Raw genomic sequence first — 8,768 nt, 5'->3', positions numbered from 1 at the left:
AATTGTTTTGACATTCATGACTTGAATTTTCATCTATGCTATTTACCTTTGTAATAATTTAGAAATTAACGTAAAGGTTCTTCCTTTCTTTTTGACAATGACAAAGGGGGAGCATAACATGCTAGAAAGCTAATTTGCTAGCTCTCACAATTCAAGAAGAAAGCAAAAATTGCACTTCTCAAAAGAGAAGAAAGAAATTGCTATCTTGAACATCACCGAGAATTGCTAGATTGGAATTTCAAGAAGAGGCAAAAATAGCTATCTTGAACATCATCAAAAATTTGCTACCTTGCATGATGCAAAATTTGCTAGAATTACTAACTTGTGATCTAAAGAGAAGCAAAGAATTGCTATCTCAAAAGAAGCAAAAGTGCTATCTTGCCTATCTCAAGAAGCAAAACATGTTAAATTTGCACATCTCTAATTTGTTAGCTTGTATGAAGTAGAACAAGCTATCTTACTACCTTACATATCTATGATGATAGCAAAATTGTATGATAATAAAAATGGAGATTATGTTTATCATGCAAATGATTAGAACTTATATTACAAACACTTGATTGTGGTACTTCTCCATTTTGTTGATGACAAAGGGGGAGAAATATGTTGATTATATGTCATGATTTTATCATAACATATTGCTTGGATTTTTGAATCCAAGAGTTTCTATCAATAAGGCATATTAATAGGGGGAGTTTGTTTAAACTCCGGGAGTTAAGGTTAACTCCGTCGTCGATTGTTTCTATCAATAAGGCATATTGATAGGGTGAGTTTGTTTAAACTCCGGGAGTTAAGGTTAACTTCATCGTCGATTGATTGTCATCATCAAAAAGTGAGAGATTATTGAATCTCGGATTTTGATGATGAAACCAATCAATATGTGTTTATGTTTTAATCTGTGTTTTGAGTGACGCGGGATGCTTCGATCAGGATGAGACAATTAAAGAAGGAAAAATCATGTTGGGCCAGAGGAACAAGTCAGAAGATTGGTCATCGGGCCGGTGGATCGGTCGACGTATCGACAGAAGGCTTCGGGCTGTGGATTCGAGCATCGGGCCAAGAAGAGCGGACATTGCGCCAAGGATATCGAAGTTGCAGAGTCAACTGGCCGCTTGGGCAATAGGTCGTAGGAGAGTACGATGCGCTAAAGAATTGGACGAAGCATCGAGAGACCAATGACATGCCGGACAACTTGATTAATACTTAGTATTAATTGTCTAGATCGAAGTTTGTTTTACATGTTGAATCTCGTATTTTGATGATGAAACTACTTGATATATGTTTATGATTTAATCTACGTTTTGAGTGACGCAGGATGCTTTGATCAGGATGAGACAATTAAAGCAGGAAAATCATGTTGTGCCGAAGGAACATGTCAGAAGATTGGACGTCGGGCCGGTGGATCGGTCGACGTATCGACAGAAGGCTTCGGGCCGTGGACTCGGGCATCGGGCCAAGAAGAGCGGGTATTGTGCCAAGGATATCGGAGTTGCGGAGTCAACTGGCCGATTGGGCAATAGGCTGCAGGAAAGGACGATGCGCCGAAGAATCGGACGAAGCGTCAAGGGACCAATGACATGCCGGACAACTTGGTTAATTGCTTAGGATTAATTGTCTCGATCGAAGTTTTGCTTTAATTGTGCAGGATTAGCTATGATAACGATGAAGACATAAAGCGAAACAAAGTGTCGGAGTCAAGCGCGAAGGATTTGTTGCAAGTTCGAGAGTTCGACGGAAGTCCGAAGGTTCGTCGGGAATGCTACCGGAACTAGCCGAGAATGAGTTGGGAGCTTGCCGAAGGGTTTTTCGGAAGCTCGCCGGAAGGTTGGTTGGGAGTTCGCGGAGCTCGCCGAGAAAGATCGGAGCTTGCCGAAGAAGCTCGTTTGAACTCGCTAAGAACAAATCGTGAAGTCTAGGAGCTTGCCGGGAGTCCGCAGAATGGTTTCCGAGAGTTCATCGGAAGACCGCCGGAAGTTTGCCGAAAGCTCGCCAGAAGAAGTCTTGACTTGCGGACTTTGTAATAGCTTATAAAATGTCTTTAAAATCATAGTTAGCACATTAATTAGGGTTAGGATTAGGTGTTAATCCTATAACCCAAGTAGGGGTCAATTAGGCCCAAGTTCGGACTGGTTTGGGCCAAGTTTGGAGCCAAACCAAGTGAGCTGAAATAGTGAAAGAGGTGGCACCGCCCCAGCCAGGAGGTGGCACCGCCTGGGGCTCAGTCTTCGAGCAAGACTGGGCGGTGCAACCTCCCTGACAGAGAGGTGGCACCGCCTGAGCTCGGTCTTCGAGCTTTGCCAGGCGGTGCAACCTCTCCAGTCAGGAGGTGCAACCGCCTGATCCCGGAATTCCGGGATTTGATCGTTTTGAGCTCCAAATTTGAATTGGGTTGGGGCCTATAAATACCCCACCCATTCAGCACTAAGATAGCAAGAACTTAACCGAAATCTTGATCTTTTCAGTGGTTCTTAGAGCTCAAAACTGCTAGTTTTCCTCCTCCTTCTGTTCTTCAAGTTTGAGTTGTAAAGAGAGGAGAGAAAACATCTGTAAGGGTTGTCTCCTAAGCCCGTCAAAAGGAGTGAATCTGTAAGAGGGTAGTTGGCCTTCGCCTATTAAAGGAAGGCCTCTAGTTGACGTCGGTGACCTCGTCGGTGGAGGAAGCCAAAAGTGGAGTAGGTCAAGACTGACCGAACCACTCTAAATCTCTGGTTTGCGTTTATTTTGAGCACTTTATCATTACTGCAAACCTCCTTCATAACTACTGCATTCTGCGCTTTTACGAACAAGTTCTAAGTGTTGTTCTTTCCGAATCTGCATTCAGACGTAAATCGGTGTTTTCGTACATTACAGTTTACGTTTACGTTTTAATTCTGCAAAACTGTCTTCTACGCCTTCACGAACAAGTTTTTAAGTGCTGATCTGTCCGAATCTGCTTTCAGACGTAAACCAGCGTTTTCGTATGATAATTACATCGCAGTTTACGTTTACGCCTTGATTCTGCAAAACTGTCTTCTGCGCTTTTACGAACGAGTTTCTAAAGTTTAGATCCATTTGAAACTGCGTTTAGACGTAAAACTGCGTTTAGACGTAAATCTGAGTTTAGACGTAAATCTGCGTTTAGACGTAAAACTGTGTTTAGACGTAAATCTGCGTTTAGACGTAAAACTGCGTTTAGACGTAAAACTGCGTTTAGACGTAAATCTGCGTTTAGACGAATATCGTTGAAAATAGTTTTCAACTTCCCTCTAAACCGACGAACGAATGGTCGGATTTGGAGAAGAAGTATTTTTCTTTAAACGCAAAGGCTATGAATGCCTTATTTTGCGCTTTGGACAAAAATGAGTTCAATCGGGTTTCTTTGTGCGAAACGGCTTTCGATATTTGGCGCACTCTTGAAATCACGCACGAAGGAACTAGTAGAGTCAAAGACTCGAAAGTTAATATTTTACTGCATGATTTCGAGCTTTTTCAAATGAAGCCAAGCGAAACCATTGTTGACATGTACACCCGTTTTACGGATGTCGTCAATGGTTTAAGAGCTCTTGGCAAATGTTTTTTTAATTCTGAACTTGTGAACAAGATTTTGCGTTCTCTTTCTAAGAAGTGGGATTCAAAAGTAACTGCAATACAAGAAGCTAAAAACCTAAACAACTTACCACTTGAAGAACTAATTGGTTCGTTAATGACATATGAAATGGTGCACAATGCACATGATGAACATGTTGAATACAATCACCTTCCAAAGAACTGGAAGGATTTGGAACTCTGGACAAATGAATGCCACTTGAGCGATGACTCAAGTGATGAGGACAATGATGAACAAAACAACCTTCCAAAGAACAGGAAGGATTTGGGACATAGAACATTTGAATACCACTCGAGCATAAGCTCAAGTGATGGTGAACTTAAACTACAAATGAAACGAAAATTAAAAAGCAAAAAGAATGGAATTACTTGCTTTAAACGCAAGAAGAAGAACAAAAATTGGGATGAATCGAGCTCCTCCGAAGACGAAGAAAAAATCAACAAAAGCGAGGCGGCAAACTACGCCTTAACAGCCTACAATGTTGAGGTAATGCCTTTGGTTTATTTTGAAATTACTTGATGCTTTCATGATGTTGTTTTCTTTTTTAGTTTAGAATTAATTTTCTTGAAAATTACATGTTAAAAAAAAAATTATTACAAAATTATGATCATGCTAGTAATTTCGAAAATGATAATATTGCATATTTTATGATAAACAAACAAAATTTGATTGAAAATATGAAATCATGGTTAAGAAGTAATAATGTGTATCATGTTTGATTAACATTGTTGAATGAAATCACGTTTGATTTAAAGTAATGCATAATAATATTAAATGGTTATGATACAATGATTAACAATTTTATGTATGAGATTTTAAGTTATTCATGATCATGAGCTTGTTTGATCTTCATGATTTAAATTCAAAATCTATAGCAAAAATCATGTCTGAATATATGAAAGTGTTAATTTCATTTTCGGATTCACTTAACAAGTGGTATCCTAACTATCGGATTTACTCATACACTTATGAAAAATAATTTTCTAAAATAGATTTGATGAAATGATTCCTGCTTATAAATTCCATCTTGAAATATGAATGATAGTATTTTTGCTTGCAAAGATTTGTTTCACATACATATCTCCTATGATTCATGTGCAGAAAAAAGAATTTATAAATCATAATACAATGAGATTTCTTATGCAAAAATAAAGTGCTTTTGTGATTCATTGCTAAAGAGAATAATTATTAAAATCATGATCTTGATAATTATAACATGAAGCTCGTTATAAATCAAGATCGTTCATTATGCTTATCAAAAAGGAGTTCTTCAAATGAAATGCAACTTGTCTTTTGATTTCTTAGAATTCAATGAAGTGTCATATTAATATCTTAAAACTTGGAATATTTTAAAATGTGATCTTGATAATAATGTTTCAAGTTGCTCTTTGTACTATATCTTTTCAAATGAATCATGAGCCTTGATATCATATATTTCATAATATAGAAATAACAAGATTTCTTTGCCTTTTGTCTTGAACTTTCATGCTTATCTTAATTTGGCATATAAAGACTAAGACATGATTAGATGAAAAAGAATCTCTTAAAAAAAAATGCTTTTCCCATCTGATCGAGATTAATGATTTCATGATATTTTGTGAATCTCGAAATTAATTTTAATGACTTGATTATGAATTTCAAGTTAATGATTTGATTTGTATAAGTTTTATCTAAATCATAATCTTGATCTTGCAAAATTGAAGTCACAAATAATATCCTGTGGTATTCATGAATTGATACTCACAATATGAAAGCATTGATATTCATGACTTGAATTGGATTGAAACATTGTATGCTTAAATTAATCATTCTCCTATGTTTCAAAAATTCCTTAAATGCCTTATGTGATGATTGAAAACTAACTTGCTTTATGATGAATCACGAATCATAACTTGATCTATGATGCCTTGAAATGATTGAAATATTTAACACTTTTATGCTCTACCCCCTACTTTCTTCTTGTTTTCAATGATAAAATGGGGAGAAGTTTTGATCATGCATGGTAGGATATAATTTGACAAAATTGATACCATCATGATATGAAACATTTATGATGTGCAATTATGCATGCAATGATAAAATATTCATGATGAAAAATTGTCTTGACATTCATAACTTGATTATTCATCCTTTGTCATGATTTTGAAATCGTTGTAAAAGGAAAAAGAACTACAAAATTGTATTCTTCCTTTCTTTTTGACAATGACAAAGGGGGAGATAGCTAGCTTGCACAAGTCAAGAAGATGCAAAAACTTGATTGCTAACTTGCTTATTTCAAGAAGCAAAAATTGTCTTCTTGAAAATCACTATCTTGAATATCTCAAGAAGCAAGACTTGCAACCTGCACATTACAATAGGAAGCAATAATCATGAGCCTACACAAGAAAGTTATCTTGCATTTGCTTTCGAAGTTTTTACTAGCTTGTATATTGCGAAACTTGTATATCGTAAAAATTGCTAGCTTGTAGTCTAAAGAGAAGCGAAAAGTTGCTATCTCAAAAGAAGCAAAGGTGCTATCTTGCCTATCTCAAGAAGCAAAACATGCTAACTTGCGCATCTAGCAAAGTGGACAAAATTTTCATATTTCAAGAAGCAAGAGTTGCCTTCTTGAACATCTCTAATTTGCTAGCTTGCATGATGTAGAACTTGCTATCTTGAACATCTCTAATTTTCATACCAAGTGCTATCTTGTGTGCTATAAAACTTGCATATCTAAAACTTGATAGCTTGAATGTTCTAAGCATGATGTAACATTTGCTAAATTTTTTGGCTTCAAAACTGCATGATGATAAAACTTGATATTATGTTTTTCATGCAATGAGTTGAACCAATATCACAAACACTTGATTGTGATACTTCTCCTTTTTGTTGATGACAAAGGGGGAGAAGTATGTTGATGAAAGTATGTTGATGACATGACATGTGATGCATAAGTTTATGCAAATGTTCAAGTTGACGTGTTGCAAGTATTCATGATGAATATTGCAATGACTTGAATTCAGTTTGAATTCAAGGTTCTATCAATATGGCATATTGATAGGGGGAGTTTGTTTAAACTCCGGGAGTTAAGTTTAACTCCGTCATCAAGTGGTTGTCATCATCAAAAAGGGGGAGATTGTTTAATCTCGTATTTTGATGATGAAACTACTTGATATATGTTTATGATTTAATCTGCGTTTTGAGTGACGCAGGATGCTTTGATCAGGATGAGACAATTAAAGCAGGAAAATCATGTTGTGCCGAAGGAACATGTCAGAAGATTGGACGTCGGGCCGGTGGATCGGTCGACGTATCGACAGAAGGCTTCGGGCCGTGGACTCGGGCATCAGGCCAAGAAGAGCGGGTATTGTGCCAAGGATATCGGAGTTGCGGAGTCAACTGGCCGATTGGGAAATAGGCTGCAGGAAAGGACGATGCGCCGAAGAATCGGACGAAGCGTCGAGGGACCAATGACATGCCGAACAACTTGGTTAATTGCTTAGGATTAATTGTCTCGATCGAAGTTTTGCTTTAATTGTGCAGGATTAGCTATGATAACGATGAAGACATAAAGCGAAACAAAGTGTCGGAGTCAAGCGCAAAGGATTTGTTGCAAGTTTGAGAGTTCGACGGAAGTCCGAAGGTTCGTCGGGAATGCTACCGGAACTAGCCGAGAATGAGTTGGGAGCTTGCCGAAGGGTTTTTCGGAAGCTCGCCGGAAGGTTCGTTGGGAGTTCGCGGAGCTCGCCGAGAAAGATCGGAGCTTGCCGAAGAAGCTCGTTGGAACTCGCTAAGAACAAATCGTGAAGTCTAGGAGCTTGCCGGGAGTCCGCAGAATGGTTTCCGAGAGTTCATCGGAAGACCGCCGGAAGTTTGCCGAAAGCTCGCCAGAAGAAGTCTTGACTTGCGGACTTTGTAATAGCTTATAAAATGTCTTTAAAATCATAGTTAGCACATTAATTAGGGTTAGGATTAGGTGTTAATCCTATAACCCAAGTAGGGGTCAATTAGGCCCAAGTTCGGACTGGTTTGGGCCAAGTTTGGAGCCAAACCAAGTGAGCTGAAATAGTGAAAGAGGTGGCACCACCCCAGCCAGGAGGTAGCACCGCCCAGGCTATGTCTCCCAGCGAGACTGGGAGGTGCAACCGCCCCAGCCAGGAGGTGGCACCGCCTGGGGCTCAGTCTTCGAGCAAGACTGGGCGGTGCAACCTCCCTGACAGAGAGGTGGCACCGCCTGAGCTCGGTCTTCGAGCTCTGCCAGGCGGTGCAACCTCTCCAGTCAGGAGGTGCAACCGCCTGATCCCGGAATTCCGGGATTTGATCGTTTTGAGCTCCAAATTTGAATTGGGTTGGGGCCTATAAATACCCCACCCATTCAGCACTGAGATAGCAAGAACTTACCCGAAATCTTGATCTTTTCAGTGGTTCTTAGAGCTCAAAACTGCTAGTTTTCCTCCTCCTTTTGTTCTTCAAGTTTGAGTTGTAAAGAGAGGAGAGAAAACATCTGTAAGGGTTGTCTCCTAAGCCCGTCAAAAGGAGTGAATCTGTAAGAGGGTAGTTGGCCTTCGCCTATTGAAGGAAGGCCTCTAGTTGACGTCGGTGACCTCGTCGGTGGAGGAAGCCAAAAGTGGAGTAGGTCAAGACTGACCGAACCGCTCTAAATCTCTGGTTTGCGTTTATTTTGAGCACTTTATCATTACTGCAAACCTCCTTCATAACTACTGCATTCTGCGCTTTTACGAACAAGTTCTAAGTGATGTTCTTTCCGAATCTGCATTCAGACGTAAATCGGTGTTTTCGTACATTACAGTTTACGTTTATGTTTTAATTCTGCAAAACTATCTTCTACGCCTTCACGAACAAGTTTTTAAGTGCTAATCTGTCCGAATCTGCTTTCAGATGTAAACCAGCGTTTTCGTATGATATTTACATCGCAGTTTACGTTTACGCCTTGATTCTGCAAAACTGTCTTCTGCGCTTTTACGAACGAGTTTCTAAAGTTCAGATCCATTTGAAACTGCGTTTAGACGTAAAACTGCGTTTAGACGTAAATCTGAGTTTAGACGTAAATCTGCGTTTAGACATAAAACTGCGTTTAGACGTAAATCTGCGTTTAGACGTAAAACTGCGTTTAGACGTAAAACTGCGTTTAGACGTAAATCTGCGTTTAGACGAAAAACTGCGTTTAGACGTAAATCTGAGT

The sequence above is a fragment of the Musa acuminata genome, chromosome BXJ1-4, assembly GCF_036884655.1.
Source record: "Musa acuminata AAA Group cultivar baxijiao chromosome BXJ1-4, Cavendish_Baxijiao_AAA, whole genome shotgun sequence".
NCBI lineage: Eukaryota > Viridiplantae > Streptophyta > Magnoliopsida > Zingiberales > Musaceae > Musa > Musa acuminata.
Note: the sequence above shows the minus strand (reverse complement) of the source record.